The 16,254-nt window shown below is 45.8% G+C and overlaps 1 protein-coding gene across 1 annotated transcript in view; it reads left to right on the top strand.

The window, feature by feature from the left end:
- The first annotated feature begins 409 nt into the window (after window positions 1–409).
- fam83h (family with sequence similarity 83 member H) overlaps window positions 410–16,254 on the top strand; it is a 42,534-nt gene continuing 26,689 nt past the window's right edge. The window contains exon 1 of the mRNA XM_062979813.1: window positions 410–602. The gene's annotated coding sequence lies outside the window, so the exon portion shown is untranslated. The remainder of the gene's footprint in view (window positions 603–16,254) is intronic.

Below are 16,254 nucleotides of genomic sequence, written 5' to 3'. Positions count from 1 at the left end.
GGATTAGTGAGACTCTACTGTAATTGATATTTGATTGTTTTATCGGGCTGGGCCCCATGTAAGCCGCCCCGAGTCCCTTCGGGGAGATGGGGCGGGGTATAAAAATAAAGTTATTATTATTATTATTATTATTATGAGAGAAGCCTCCCACAAGGATGGTAAAAAAAACATCAAAAACATCCCTGGGCAACGTCCTTGCAGACGGCCAATTCTCTCACTCCAGAAACAACTGGACACGGGGGAAAAAAAAGTCCCAAACACGGACCAGAGCTCCCCCCGCTGTTCAATGTTCCTGGAAGGGGGGAGGGGTAGGCTCGGGCCCCGCCCCCCGAGACCTCCCCCTCCCTCCCTCCCTCCCCCCTCCCTCCCTCCCTTCCTGACCCAGGCGCCTCCTTCTTTGGGGCGGCCCTTCCTTCCCCTTTGCCTTCCTTTCCGTGGGACGGCCCTCCCCCGCCTGCCCCCCCTCCCACCCCACCCTGTGAGTCAGGCCCCAGGGGAGGGGAGGGGAGGGGAGGGGAGGGAGGAGGGAGTCAGAGAGAGAGAGAGAGAGAGCGAGAGAGAGAGACTCTTCTTCCGCCGCCCGTCCCGGCTCACCTGGGCAGGTAAGGCACGGCTTAGGCCGGGGGAGGGGAGGGGAGGGGGAGGGAGGGGGTCCTCAGATGTCTCTAGGGACAAATTTTGTCCCTCGAGGTGTTTTGGACTGCAACTCCCACCATTCCTCACAGCCTCAGGCCCTTTCCTTTTGCCCCTCGGCCGCTTAAGCGGCCGAGGGGCAAAAGGAAGGGGCCTGAGGCTGTGAGGAATGGTGGGAGTTGCAGTCCAAAACACCTCGAGGGACAAAGTTGGCCCATGTCGGATCTTGGCCTGAGACTCAGTGTCCTTTGACCACTTGGTGTGGCAGTGAGAAGCTCTTCCATGTTGCATGTGGTCCCATTGAAGTCAGTGGTTTTGGCCCCATTGTGGTGGGCGATCTATAGTTTGCCCTTCCTTCCCCACACTCACAGGTTAGGGCTCATTGGGCCCTTTGCGCCGCGCACGAGGCAGGAGGAGGCCTATCTTTAGGGTGGAGCGGGTAGCAAGCAAATGCATCCCCATTATTATTATTCTTATTATTATTATTATTGACACAAAGAAATAATATGACACAGCAAACATCTATTTACAGTCACAGGTAGGCCTCATTGGACCCTTTGCGCCGCGCACGAGGCAGGAGGAGGCCTATCTTTAGGGTGGAGCGGGTAGCAAGCAAATGCATCACCATTATTATTATTCTTATTATTATTATTATTGACACAAAGAAATAGTCTGACACAGTAAACGAGATCTATATACAGTCACAGGTAGGCCTCATTGGACCCTTTGCGCCGCGCACAAGGCAGGAGGAGGCCTATCTTTAGAGTGGAGCGGGTAGCAAGCAAATGCATCCCCATTATTATTATTATTATTATTATTATTATTATTATTATTATTATTGACACAAAGACATAATATGACACAGCAAACGAGATCTATATGCTGGATTTCACTTCACTTTATTATTTCTTAATTAGTCGCTCTCCACCAGAGTGCTCCGAGCGACTTACAATTTAAAATATCATTCCACAATATATATTAAAAAAAATTCGACATAAAAACATTCCCTATCACAAAATCCCAAGTCAAACACTTCCCAAGCGTTGCTGTCTGTTTTCTGGGGCTGTCTGGCCATGTTCCAGAAGCATTCTCTCCTGACTTTTCGCCCGCATCTATGGCAGGCATCCTCAGAGGTTGTGAGGTATGAGGGTGCCTGCTATCGATGTGGGCAAAACGTCAGGAGAGAATGCTTCTGGAACAGCCTGGAAAACATACCACAACCCCAAGATCACTATGCTGGCTGTTGTATCGGATCCCACGTCGGCCCCTTCCCAAGAATTGCCAAGACTTGAAAAATGTCTTCCGCTTCTGTAGTTGTTTTGCTCCCACTTCCACGGGTTGCTCAGGCGTGGGTCCTGGTTCCTGTGGCCCACTTGTCCACGGGGCTCAGGAGAAGCACTCGCCAGGATCATTATTGTCCTTGGGTAGACTTCTTTAGGGTTCGTTTCACCATCGGTGAATGGATTGGGTGCTCTTAGTCCTGCTTCTCAGTTGAGACCAATCTGGCTTGGTTGGACCTAATGGTAGTTTACACTCCCACCAGGCCCATAGCCAGGATTTTGATTCGGGTGGGGGGCTGAATCTGAGTGAGAGGGGATCTACCCTAGCAAACCTTTTGTATTGTTATCCCAATACCCCCTCCATATGGGATATAGTGAGCATGGTGATCAGATCATGATATGAATAAACATAACAGTTTAAATAATAAATGTAAGGCCTTCTCGCAGACCACCTGGTCTCTTCCCTTCCCTTCAGGGTGTCCTGCAATGGCCCTCGGAGTGTCATTGTGATGTATTATTGTTATTATTGTATGATGAATTATTATTATTATTATTATTTTATTATGATACAGCAAACAAGATAGATATGCTGTATTTCGTATCACAAAATCACAAGTCGAACACTTCCCAAGTGTCTAGGACTGTGTGATGTATTTTCGGATGATGTGCGCAGATCCCAGTCGGGTGGCCTTTTGCAGTTGGCAGATCGTAATTTTGTCAATGTCTATTGTTTCCAAATGCCGGCTGAGATCTTTTGGGATGGCACCCAGTGTGCCCATCACCACCGGGACCACCTGCACTGGTTTCTGCCAGAGTCTTTGAAGATGATGATGATGATGATGATGATGATGATGATGATTATTATTATTATTATGGTGTTTCCCTCCCTTCTCTCCTTTCTTGCCTCTCTCCTTCCATCTGGAGTTGTCTTTCCAGCGCTGTTGGGAATGGTGGGAGTTGCAGTCCTTCCCTGGCCTAGGCCTGAGGGTGACTGATGGGGCCAGACCTCAGTGCCCCCCCCCAGGTGACCCCGGAAGGAGGGAGGCCAGGTGTCCCCCCAGATCGGAACCCACGTGGTGGGCCTTTTGAGTGCTGTTTCTCAAAGTGTTCCTCCATGTAGAAGTTTGCTCTGATGTGGCCACTCCACCTTTCTGTTCCTAGAATGCATTGTCTCACTGCAAGTGGTAAAACAGGGCTGGGGGGTCTTTTGCGAAATTCTGGTGAGCTGTGAGGAATGGTGGGAGTTGCAGTCCAGGAGCTCTGGAGGGAGGGTTGGACTGGATGGCCCATGAGGTCTCTTCCAACTCTACTCTTCTATGATTCTATGATTCCAGGGAGGGCCCAAATTGGCCCAGGCCTGGCCTAAGCTGACCTCCAAAATAGGCGGGGAGGGAGTGGGCTTGGCCTCCAGGGTTCTGCAAAGGGGGCTGCCATGTGCCCAGACCCCCCACCGCCCCCTCTGAGGTACTTTAGCTTGAGTACTGTTTGTTGAGTATCTTTAATTCATTGTATCATGTGAATACAGGCAACCTAAGCTACCCTATATCAAATTAGACTATTGGTCGAGCTAGGACCTTGTTGTTTGAAAGCAGCTGTCCTCAGTTGGTCTCCTCCAGGCATTTGGACTACAAGTCTCTTTATCACCAACCATGAAGATAGGCATTGTGGTCCAGCACTAACTAGCATCTCCTCCATTGCTGTCTGGAGAGCCTGTGGACTCAACCTAATAGTTCTGCTTGTGAGGAGGTTCTCCACCATTGAGTGGAAGTGCCATAAAAAACACTTACTAGATACCAATAAAAGAGGCTGAATAATATATTCACAAAGACAAGTACAGTAGAGTCTCACTTATCCAACACTCGCTTATCCAATGTTCTGGATTATCCAACGCATTTTTGTAGTCAATGATTTCAATATATCGTGATATTTTGGTGCTAAATTCGTAAATACAGTAATTACAACATAACCTTACGGCGTATTGAACTACTTTTTCTGTCAAATTTGTTGTATAACATGATGCTTTGGTGCTTAATTTGTAAAATCATAACCTAATTTGATGTTTAATAGGTTTTTCCTATTGTTGTAATTGTATTATGATATGTTGTTTTTATATTTTGCTATATTGTATTGTCCTGGGCATGACCCCATGTAAGCCGCCCCGAGTCCCCGTTGGGGAGATGGTGGCGGGGTATAAATAAAGTTTTATTATTATTATTATTATTATTATTATTATTATTATTATTATTCCTTAATCTCTCCTTATTATCAAAGATATTCATTTATCCAACGTTCTGCTGGCCTGTTTACGTTGGATAAATGAGACTCTACTGTATCTATAGCTGGGGTTTCAATGTCTATTTAGGCGCAGGTCAAGATAAGGAAGGGCAAGGGAGGTCAAGGATCGTAAGAAAAGTTAGGGGATTCCACCCACACCCTTTCAAGTGTAAAAGTAAATATCTTCCCAGCCTGGTATCTTAGGATGGTTGCTAGACAAGCTCTTTGAATCAATTCCACGAGAGAAAAATAGTCTCTTTATGCGAGTGTTCTCAGATCCTCAACATGCTCACAAGAGTGCGGTTCCTCTAAGGAGGGCTTCCCAGGTTGGGAGTGGTCAGACTTAGACCTTCCTGTCTCTTCTCTTCTCTCTTGGATGTCCTGCAATGACCCTGCGAGTGTCCTCTTTCCTCTCCTAGATTGGGAGGGGGGTTTCAGATTGCTCCTCGTTTCCCAGACAGTTGCCCCTCCACCCAAAAAACCTGTCCTTATGGGAGCCCATTAAAGGGGACTGGGGCTCCAGAACCTAACCCCTGCCCCCAATTCAAATTCCAATGCAAAGAACAGCTCAGACCACAGATCCTCCTCCTCCTCGTCGTGGCTGTGGGTGCCCTGGGTGTGTCTCCCTGCCCGCCCGCCTGTCAGTCGGAGGGAAGCCGTCCGTCTGGTTTTGCAGGGAGCGCCACTCAGGCGGAGGGAGAGGGAGGGGCCTGCCTGCCTGCCTGCCTGGGGGATGGGAAGCAGGAGAAGAAGCAGCACAGGCACCGACAGGCCCGGGCAGGCGGGACAGGCACATGGCGCTCCTCTTCCTAATAAATATCCCGCTGGAATCTCTTGCTTGACTCCAAGGATGACTGCCCCAGGCATGGACCAACTTGGGCCTTCCCTCCAGGTGTTTTGGACGGCAACTCCCACCATTCCTCACAGCCTCAGGCCCCTTCCTTTTCCCCTTCGGCCGCTTAAGCGGCCGAAGGGGAAAAGGAAAGGGCCTGAGGCTGTGAGGAATGGTGGGAGTTGCCGTCCAAAACACCTGGACAGCTGGAGCTTGCCCTCGACTGTTATGAGTATATCGTCCACATACTGGATGTATTAGGCTGTTAGAAAGGGTGCGAGTTGGAGTCCAAAACACCTGGAGGGCTGGAGTTGGCCCTCAACTGTTATGAGTATATCGTCCACATACTGGATGAATTAGGCTGTTAGAAAGGGTGTGAGTTGGAGTCCAAAACACCTGGAGGGCTGGAGTTGGCCCTCGACTGTTATGAGTATATTGTCCACATACTGGATGAATTAGGCTGTTAGAAAGGGTGCGAGTTGGAGTCCAAAACACCTGGAGGGCTGGAGTTGGCCCTCGACTGTTATGAGTATATCGTCCACATACTGGATGAATTAGGCTGTTAGAAAGGGTGCGAGTTGGAGTCCAAAACACCTGGAGGGCTGGAGTTGGCCCTCGACTGTTATGAGTATATCGTCCACATACTGGATGAATTAGGCTGTTAGGAAGGGTGCAAGTTGCAGTCCAAAACACCTAGAGGGCTGAAGTTTGCCCCTGCCTGTTATGAGTATATCATCCATATACTGGATGAATTAGGCTGTTAGGAAGGGTGCAAGTTGCAGTCCAAAACACCTGGAGGGAGGGCCCAAGTTGACCCAGGCCTGCCATAGATACATCCCAGACTCGCCTTGGCTTCCTCAGCTGCCCCATCTCACTCTCGACTCAGGTTCACCAAAGGCCCATCCGCACAGTCCCTTTATCCCAGGAGATCCCGGTTCAAAATGGAGCGATTCCTCCTGAAAACCCAGGAGGAATCGTTACAAAGAGCTAAAGGCACGAGATTTTTACTTGTGGGAATATCCCGATTCTGGCTGGAAAATGCGGATATTTGAATCTCGAAATATTCAGAAAATGCGGATATTTGAATCTCGAAATACTCGAAAAAATGTGGATATTCGAATTTCGAAATATTAGGAAAATGCGGATATTCGAATCTCGAAATAACTCGGAAAATGCGGATATTCAAATCTCTGTCTGTCCCTACGCTCAGAAAATAAGTTGGTGTGTTCCCAGAACTATACATGTCGGTTCAAGGTTGGTTGTATCCTAAGAACATGGCAACAGTTGACCCGAGGGTGAAAACTTTGCCCTGGCAAAAGAAAGATCGTCCTATACACGTTTAATGACATTTGCGACACACAAGCAAAGATTTTGCCATATAATCAAATTCCCCCATGTTTTTATGATAAAAATACTGAGGAACAGGCATGTTTGACCCAGGAACATCACCCCATTGTTCCCAGGCACAAGGACATGACCAAACCTGTCTGGACAGATGGCCATGCAGCCTCAGAATGAGAATAATAATGGCAAAGTCCTGTTCCTGGCTTGAAAGGGTCCGTTCCTGTTCAATCGTGTAGTCCTGACTTTGAAAGTAGTTGTCCTGCTCCACAAACTTTGTTTGCGTGCCACAGACTTCATTCAACGTGTGGAGGACGAAGTGTCTTTTGCCAGGACAAGATTTTCACCCTCTGGTCAACTGTTGCCATCTTTTCAGGATAAAATCAACGAGGAACAGATATGGATGACCCAGGAACAAAGCCCATATGACCAATGTGCATATTCGCATCAGTGCATTAAAGATTATGCACATATTCACATCTGCACATTTAAAATTTTGTTTTAAAAAAAGCCGAAATTTCTGGTGGATGTCTTGTGGCAGCTGTCTTGTGGGCTTCGAAGTCCCACAATGAAGCAGCAAGTCTGGACGTCCCAGGCAGAAATCCTGGGACCAACAGGCCTGTGTGTGGACTGGCTCTCAGGTCCTGTGTTTTTTTGCTCCGCATGGAAAACCCGCATTTTGGTGCTGTGTGGAAGCACCCTAAGATGCCCAAATCCCTTTCATATTGATTATTTTCAAACCAGTGTCTCCCATACAATAGGTGTCCATTCCGCTTTTATCGCCGAAGTGTTGTGCCATACATTTCACCTTGTTGAAGTCCATGTTGTTTGATTAGGCCAATCAGTTTGCCAATCCGTTGTGATCCTTTTGGATCCTGCCTCTGTCCTCAGGGGCATTGCGTATCCCTCCCAACTTGGTCCCATCTGCAAATTTGAGCAGCACACCTTCTATTCTGTCGTCCAAGTCATTGATAAAGGTGTGGAATAGTCTGAAAAGCTATTAATATAAATTAATATGATATAATAGAATATTAATATAAAAGCTGTGGAGCGCCCTTTGGGTTGGGCCAGCCAACCAGTTTCCAGTCCACCGCACATTAGCATTGTCTAGCCCACGTTTCACTGTTTACTTCTTGGTGAGAATATCACGGGGGACTTTGTCAGAGATGTGTCCCATCATTCCCTTCACCCACCAAGCTTGTCACTTATCACAAAAAGAGGTCAGGTTAGTTTATCTGGCCTGGCTTGTGTTTGAGAAACCCATGCATGTGGTCTGCAAGGCAAGTGAGGGGTTTGTTGGGCCTGGTCTTCTCAGCAGGGTTTGCCTTCCAACAGATGCCAAAAGAGGTGAGCTCTCCCATTGCCAAGGCCTCTCTCACATCTGTTCTAGGAAGATATCATGTAGATCCTCAGTCAGGCTTGGAAGCCTATGGTAGACCTACACAATGGCTTCTCCCTGTTGTTTCTTTCCACCTTAATTTTGACCCAGATGCCATCAACCAGGCTTCTAGGATTTGCACCATGGATTTCCTCATAGGTGTAAACGCCCTGGAAATACTGTGCTCTTTCACCTTCTTTCCTGATTAGTCTATTTTTCCAAAATAGGCTATATCCTTCTATGAGTTCATTCCCATCATGAGACAGTGGTGCTGATTATAATCGTATTTCATTTGTTGTAGTAAGAGTTTGAGTTCATCTTGTTTGTTTCCCACGCTTTGTGTGGTGCGGTAGAGACACTGATGGCATGGGCCATCCTCCCCAGCAGCCTATTTCGGTGTTTTCCCTTCTCTGTATTGAGTTCTTGTACTTCTTGCCCAGTTCTCTCTGTGGCAGTTGGGGTGTTCTCTCCTGATTTCTCCTCGAAGGATGCCCCCATCTTCCAGGTAGTACCTCAGTCTAAAGCCCTCCCACTTTATTCTGCATTGGTTAGAATAATAATAATAATAATAATAATAATAATAATAATAATAATAATAATAATAATAATAATTTTATTCTTATACCCTGCCTCATCTCCCCGAAGGGACTCAGGGCAGCTTACATGAGACCAAGCCCGAACAGAACAATAAAAACAAAACAATAAAACCATTAAAACCAATAATCAGACAATAGAAGCAAGTCATAAAAACCACATACAAGATAAAATGTTAAAATCATGGGTTAGGTTCAAAGAATCTAGGCCAAAGTGCTAAAAGTGCAAATAAATCATAATAATAATCCTGTGTCTTGTTCTGGAAGGTGTCTGGAGAAGGGCCACCAAATGGTCCAAGGTCCTCCTTGGGAGGAATGGCTGGAGGAGCTTGGAGAAGAGAAGGCTGAGTAGGTGGAGGCTGGCCGTTAAAGATCTGAGGAGGCATCATGTAGAACAGGCATGGGCAAATTTGGTCCTCCAGGTGTTTTGGACTCTAACTCCCACCATTCCTAACAGCCAGATGTAGAAGCCAGATTGTTTTCTACTGTTCCAGAGATCTGAATGTGATTCAAAGGTCAAACAAAAGAGATTCATAGAGTTGGAAGAAACCTCATGGATCATCCAGTCCAACCCCATTCTGCCAAGAAGCAGGAAAATCGCATTCAAAGCCCCCCTGACAGATGGCCACCCAGCCTCTGCTTCAAAGCCTCCAAAGAAGGAGCCTCCACCAAGGCAGAGAGTTCCACTGCTGAACAGCTCTCTCACACATACAGTCAGGAATTTCTTCCTCATGTTCAGGTGGAATCTCCTTCCTTTCCTGTATTTTGTAGCCATTGTTCCATTGCATCCCAGTCTCCAGGGCAGCAGAAAACAAGCAAGCTCCCTCCTCCCTATGACTTCCCCTCATATCTTCCTGCGTGGCCATCATGATGTCTCCCCTCAGCCTTCTCCTGCAGGCTCAACAAGCCCTACTCTTTCAGCCTCTCCTCATAGGACTTGTTCTCCAGACCCTTGATCCTTTGAGTTCCCTTCCTCTGGACACATTCCAGCTCAGAGTCCACATCTCCATCCACTAGAACATTAGGGAGATCTTCCTCACCATCAGTGTTATGTGATGGTGGGCCTCTCAGGACCACTTTGGCTCTGGATTTCCTATTTTGAGTGGGGTTGGAATGGGTTATGGTTCTTGTTGGCCCCTTCCCATTGATTCAGCCCTCCCACTCAGGACACTCCCATCCTGAATTCTGTCCTGCACAAAACTGGGTCCCTGCCCTGTACCCAGAACCAATTCCCAGTCCACTCACAGTAGCTTTGTCTACCCTCGAGGTGTTTTGGACTGCAACTCCCAGCATTCCTCACAGCCTCAGGCCCCTTCCTTTTCCCCCTCGGCCGCTTAAGCGGCCGAGGGGGAAAAGGAAAGGGCCTGAGGCTGTGAGGAATGCTGGGAGTTGCAGTCCAAAACACCTTGAGGAAAGGCCGAAGGGAGTCTAAAGCCGAGGTCAATACCTGGGAAGTGGGACAAGGTTCACCTGTGGACAGTGTAGCCTGTGGCGCCAGGATTGCGTGTGTGTGGTTTTACAGATGTTTCCTTTATTGATTACTTTCTGGAGTCCCTTTATACCGGACAGAGTTCTTAGATGTCCAGGGTTTGCCTTTAAAACAATGGTTCCCAACCTTTTTTTGACCAGGGACCACTTGACCGGGGACCACTTTGACCAGGGACCACTCTCCAATATGGGTATCAAAAGGGTTATGAATCAGTCTTCGGTCAACTTTAGATTTGGTTTGGCTATTTGGGGTGTTGATTCGAGAAATTGCATTGGATAGACCACATCAGCTCTGTTTTTTGATACAAAACATATGCCATCCAGTAGTCAACCACGTTGATCCGGGACCACTCTCCAACATGGGTACCAAAAGGGTTACGAATCGGTTTTTGGTCAACTTTAGATTCAGTTTGGTTATTTGGGGAGTTGATTCGGGAAATTGCATTGGATAGACCACATCAGCTCTAGTTTCTGATATAGAACATATGCCATCCAGTAGTCGACCACTCTGACCAGGGACCAATCTCCAACATTAGTACCGAAATGGTTACGAATATGTTTTGAGTCAACTTTAGATTTGGTTATTTGGGATGCCAATTCAGAAAATTGCATTGGATAGACCACATCAGCTCTGTTTTCTAATACAGAACATATGCCGTCCAGTAATTACCATACAGTAGTCAACCACGTTGACCCGGGACCACTCTCCAACATGAGTACCAAAAGGGTTATGAATCGGTTTTGGTCAACTTTAGATTTGGTTTGGTTATTTGAGGTGCTGATTCAGAAAATTGCACTGGATCGACCACATCAGCTCTAGTTTCTGATATGGAACATATGCCATCCAGTAGTTACCATCCAGTAGTCAAACACTTTGACCCTGGATCACTCTCCAAATTGTTTTTTGGTCAACTTTAGATTCGGTTTGGTTATTTGGGGTGTTGATTCAGAAAATGGCATTGGATAGACCACATCAGCTCCGTTTTCTGATAAGAACATATGCAGTCCAGTAGTTACCATACAGTAGTCAGCCACTTTGACCTGGGACCACTCTCCAACATGAGTACCAAAAGGGTTATGAATCAGTTTTTGGTTTATTTATTTATTTTATTTATTTTATTTATTTCATGTTGGTTTTTGGTCAACTTTAAATTTGGTTTGGTTATTTGGGGTGTTGATTCGGGAAATTGCATTGGATAGACCACATCAGCAGTTTCTGATATGGAACATATGCCATCCAGTGGGCGCCATCCAGTAGTCAACCACTTTGACCCGGAACCACTCTCCAACATTAGTACCGAAAAAGTTACGAATCAGTTTTTGATCAACTTTAGATTCAATTTGGTTATTTGGGGTGTTGATTCGGGAAATAGCATTGGATAGGCCACATCAGCTCTAGTTTCTGATACACAACATATGCCACCCAGTAGTTGCCATCTGCTCGCCCACAGAAAACCATATTTCATAATCTACAGCTGATGTGATCTATCCAATGCAATGTTCTGAATCAGCACTCTAAATAACCCCAGGAACAGGCCTCAAAACGAAGACACCATGAAAAAAAAATTTTTTTTTGGTTGGGCTGTGTTATTATTTGTATTTGTAACGGTGAGGCTGCAGACCACTGGTGGTTCACGGACCACAGGTTGGGAACCACTGCTTTAAAATGTGCCAGGTTGCAACTCCTCGGCGTTGTTCTGATGCACAACCCAGGTGTGAACCACCCTGCAGCCGCGTCTTGCCCCCGAGGCAGTGGGTGCGGCTGGAAATTCACTTCATTTTTCCAAGGGAAAAAGGATTTTTTTTACTGACAGTGTTTGGATGCCAGTAGAACAGTGGCAGTTTGGTAGAGGCTGAATGTCCTTAGCAAGAGCCAGTCCAAAGGCAAGTGAGGCTTCTGCTCCGTCTGTTCTGGGGTCCGTTTCCCAAATTCCTCCCTGGAAGGATACGTTGGAGAGAAGAGGCAGAGATCCCAGGAAAGGTAGTTCGGCCGGACTCAGAGTCCCGTGGCCTGACATGCAAAGGGAAAGAGAAACCCATCAAGGTGGGACTTCTTCAAGATGGAGCTACTAAAAGCCCCGTGGCAAACAGTTCCGTGGAAGAAGAAAAATAGGCAGCACCTGAAAAAGCCAATGTTGCTGCACAGAAATGTCAGACTCTGGGAGATCTTAAATAAATCACTGGAAACAAGGTGTTTATTCCATCTTTCCGAAATCCTAAGAAGACCGTTCTAAAGTTTTCCTGCTCAAACCTCCCATATAGGACCGGGCTGTGGCGCAGGCTGGAAAGCAAGCCAGCTGCAACAAATCAACAAATCACTCTGACCAAGAGGTCATGAGTTCGAGGCCAGCCCAGTGCCTGCATCTTGTCTCTATCTCTGTTCTATGTTATGGCATTGAATGTATGCCTTTATGTGTGCAATGTGATCCGCCCTGAGTCCCCTTCACGGTGAGAAAGAAGGGCGGAAGATAAATGCTATCTATCTATCTATATCTATCTATCTATCTATCTATATATATATATATATATATATATATATATATATATATATCAATCAGGCATGGGCAAACTTCGGACCTCCAGGAGTTTTGGACTTCAACTCCCACAATTCCTAACAGCCTAGCGGCTGTTAGGAATTGTGGGAGTTGAAGTCCAAAACTCCTGGAGGTCCGAAGCTTGCCCATGCCTGAGATATATATATATATATGTATGTATGTATGTATGTATGTATGTATGTATATATATCTCAGACTCTAATTCCCACCCACTCCCCTTAGTGGTCAAACACTGTGCCCACAGTTTGTTGACTGCAGTTTCCATTTTCCCCAACAAAACAGATGGTCTTATGTGTTGTCGAAGGCTTTCATGGCCGGGATCACAGGGTTGTTGTATGTCTTTCGGGCTGTCTGGCCATGTTCCAGAAGCAGCATTCTCTCCTGACGTTTCGCCCACATCTATGGCAGTCATCCTCAGAGGTTGTGAGGTATGGAGAAACTAAACAAGGAAGGTTTATATATATCTGTGGAGAGTCCAGATGGTCTTATCTCCACCACGTTCCCCATCCATCTTCCCAGCCTCCCCCGCCCCATCTCCCTTCTTTATGGCAGAGAGACGAAACAGCCAGTCCCAGGCTGATAGGACGATAAGGCTCAGGAAGAAAGCGGAAGGAAAAAGAATAAAGAATGGGAGGAATGGCCGATTGGAGACTCCAGGCATGTAGGCCAGGCCTTGCAGGAGCCGCGCAAGGAAAGCTGAAGCTCAGAAAGAGGTGATGCCGGAGAGGCCAGCGAGGAAGGAGCGACCCAAAATACAGCCGGCCCTTTGGACTCGTGGATTCTGCACCCGCGGATCCAACCACCCATGGCTTGGACGGCTTCAAAAGCAAAAAGCAAGCCTTGGTTAAATGCGGAATGTGATTGTGCTGCACTGTTGTATATAATGGAACCAAAGCCCAGCAGATACCAAGGGCCCATTGTGTGGGCAAAATGAAGGGATGACAAAATAAATGTTGGGACCGCTGCTCAGCAAGGAGGGAGAAATGCTAAGCGGCCTCATGGAAAGGCAGGACGGGTCACTGCCTGGTTTGCAAATAATAATAATAATAATAATGATAATAATAATTATGTGACTGTGGAGCAGAACAAACAACTCCGCATCTGCATGCTTGCCCACAATGTCCTGCCTCATGTACAGAGGAGGAGTTGCTTAAAGCTACGGACAATGTGGTTGCTGTTGCCCACTTTTGGTCTAAAACTATTTAGGTGCTTGTGATTTCCTTTTCCCCCCCATCATTTTAAAATGTATTTTGTTATGCAATGCTTTTGACATGAAATAAAAAATGATGATGATAATAATAATAATAATAATAATAATGATAATAATAATACGTTTATTTGTACCCCGCCTCCATCTCCCCCAAAGGGGACTCGGGGAGGCTCACATGGGCCAAGCCCGGATAAAAACAATAACAATCTATATATATATAAGGGTAATGAAATTTCGGCCTAGGACAAAACAACAAAACTGCACATCCCAGAATCACTAAACTTGGCAGCACAAACCCTCATCCATGCCTCTACGTTCATACAACAAAAAGAAAAGAAAAATAAAGTCCTAATTAGAGGAAGAGGAATAATTGTTTTTCTCCAATTGCTGCCAGTTAGAAGGCTAACTTGGTCTCCTAGCAACCCACTCAGTCCAGGGGACAGGCAGAGTTAGGCCTCACTTAGGCCTCTTCCACACTGCCTATAAAATACAGATTATCTGATTTTAACTGGATTATATGGCAGTGTAGACTCAAGGCCCTTCCACACAGCTATATTACCCATTTATAATGGACTTAATGTCAGGGGAAAACCTTTACCCTTGACCTTAACTACCGCCAATTCCTCAATACAGTAGAGTCTCACTTATCCAAGCTAAACGGGCCAGCAGAAGCTTGGATAAGCAAATATCTTGGATAATAAGGAGGGATTAAGGAAAAGCCTATTAAACATCAAAATAGGTTATAATTTTACAAATTAAGCACCAAAACTTCATGTTATACAACAAATTTGACAGAAAAAGTAGTTCAATACGCAGTAATGTTATGTTGTAATTACTGTATTTCCGAATTTAGCACCAAAATATCACGATATATTGAAAACATTGACTACAAAAATGCCTTGGATAATCCAGAGGCTTGGATAAGTGAGTCTTAGATAAGTGAGACTTTACTGTACTTTATTTCCCATACCACCATATTTCGCCACAGCAACGCGTGGCCGGGCACAGCTAGTATACAATATATCAATAGACAAAAACATACACAATTATAAAATTTAAACATTAACCTATAGAAATAAAAAGACATCTATATATATAAAAGAGTGATGGCATCACGGCAGCGGACAAAACAACAAAAGTAAACACCCCACAACCTCGAAAATTGACATCACAACCCCTCATCCATGCCTCTAGGTTGATACAACAAAAAGAAAAGAAAAATAAATTCCTAATTAGAGGGAGAGGAATAATTGTTTTTATCCAATTGCTGCCAGTTAGAAGGCTAAGCTCCGCCCACTTGGTCTCCTAGCAACCCACTCAGCCCAGTGTTAATAAAATAATGATAAAAAATAAATACAAATAAGACAATAAAAATTATAAAAAAAACACTAAAATAATTAATACAATAAAATACTATAACAAAATGACTAAAAATAATACAACAAAATAATAAAATATAATAAATAAGTGACAATAAAATTAATTTAAAAAAATACAAATAACGTCAAATAAAAATTCCACAACAAGTTTTAACCGATACCACCACCACTTTGCCACAGCAACGCGTGGCCGGGCACAGCTAGTACTTAATAAAACATGGAATTAAAAACATCGAGGTTGTAATCATAGACTAGGTAAAGTGCACATTATAAAAGTTGTAAACTGGAGATAACAGATAAAGTGCTGCAAATCCCCGCCTCCCCCAGCCCATGATAATAAGAGACCGGCCTGATCCATGAAGCCACAGAGACCTTGGCAAGAAGAGACCCAGGCGGCAAGTCAGGACGGGTCCGGAGTTAGTCGGGAATCATCGCCTGGCAAAGCTCCCTGGGTTCAGTTCAGAGGAGCGGCCTCCCAGGGCCTTGGAGGAAAGGACTCGAGTCGTGCTCTCTTGACCCGTTGCCCTTGTCATTTCTGTGTCACCTTGGAGCCTGGGCAGACGCTGGAGAATACGGACAACTTTGGAAACATCGTGAAGAGGCTTGGCTTCATTAAACCTCAGAAGCGTGTGGTTCAAAATAGATTGTGAGGCGAGGAGAGTGAGACAACAGACTTCATTTTGCAAAACGAGATCCGCAGGTAGCACGAAATAAAAAGGAGTGCCCGTGGTGGTGGCACAGCGCGTTAAAGGGCTGAGCTGTTGAACTTGCAGAACGAAAGGTCCCAGGTTCAAACCCCGGGAGCAGAATGAGCGCCCGCTGTTGCTCCAGCTCCTGCCAACCTAGCAGTTCGAAAACATGCCAATGTGAGTAGATCAATAGGTACTGCTCAGGCGGGAAGGTAACAGCTCTCCATGCAGTCATGCCAGTGGCCACATGACCTTGGAGGTGTCTACGGACAACGCCGGCTCTTTGGCTTAGAAATGGAGATGAGCACCAACCCGCAGAGTCAGACATGACTGGACTTAACGTCAGGGAAAAACCTTTACCTTTACTTTTACACCACGACACAACTCGGTTGGACTTCCAAGGATATTTCACACCTGAAGACGCTTATCAAAATATTTCAGTCCTTTGAGGCACCAATCCATCACTATTTTGTTTTAACTGTCTATGTACACCTAAGATCTCTGTTTTTTGGGGGGTAGTTTATTGTCTTGTGAGTTCCTTGGCTTGACATTCCAGACCAGGGGTCCTCAAACTTTTTAAACAAGTGGCCAGTTCATGGTCC

Source organism: Anolis carolinensis, chromosome 4 (assembly GCF_035594765.1).
Source record: "Anolis carolinensis isolate JA03-04 chromosome 4, rAnoCar3.1.pri, whole genome shotgun sequence".
Taxonomy (NCBI): domain Eukaryota; kingdom Metazoa; phylum Chordata; class Lepidosauria; order Squamata; family Dactyloidae; genus Anolis; species Anolis carolinensis.
Note: the sequence above shows the minus strand (reverse complement) of the source record. Positions and strands in the feature narration are given on the sequence as shown.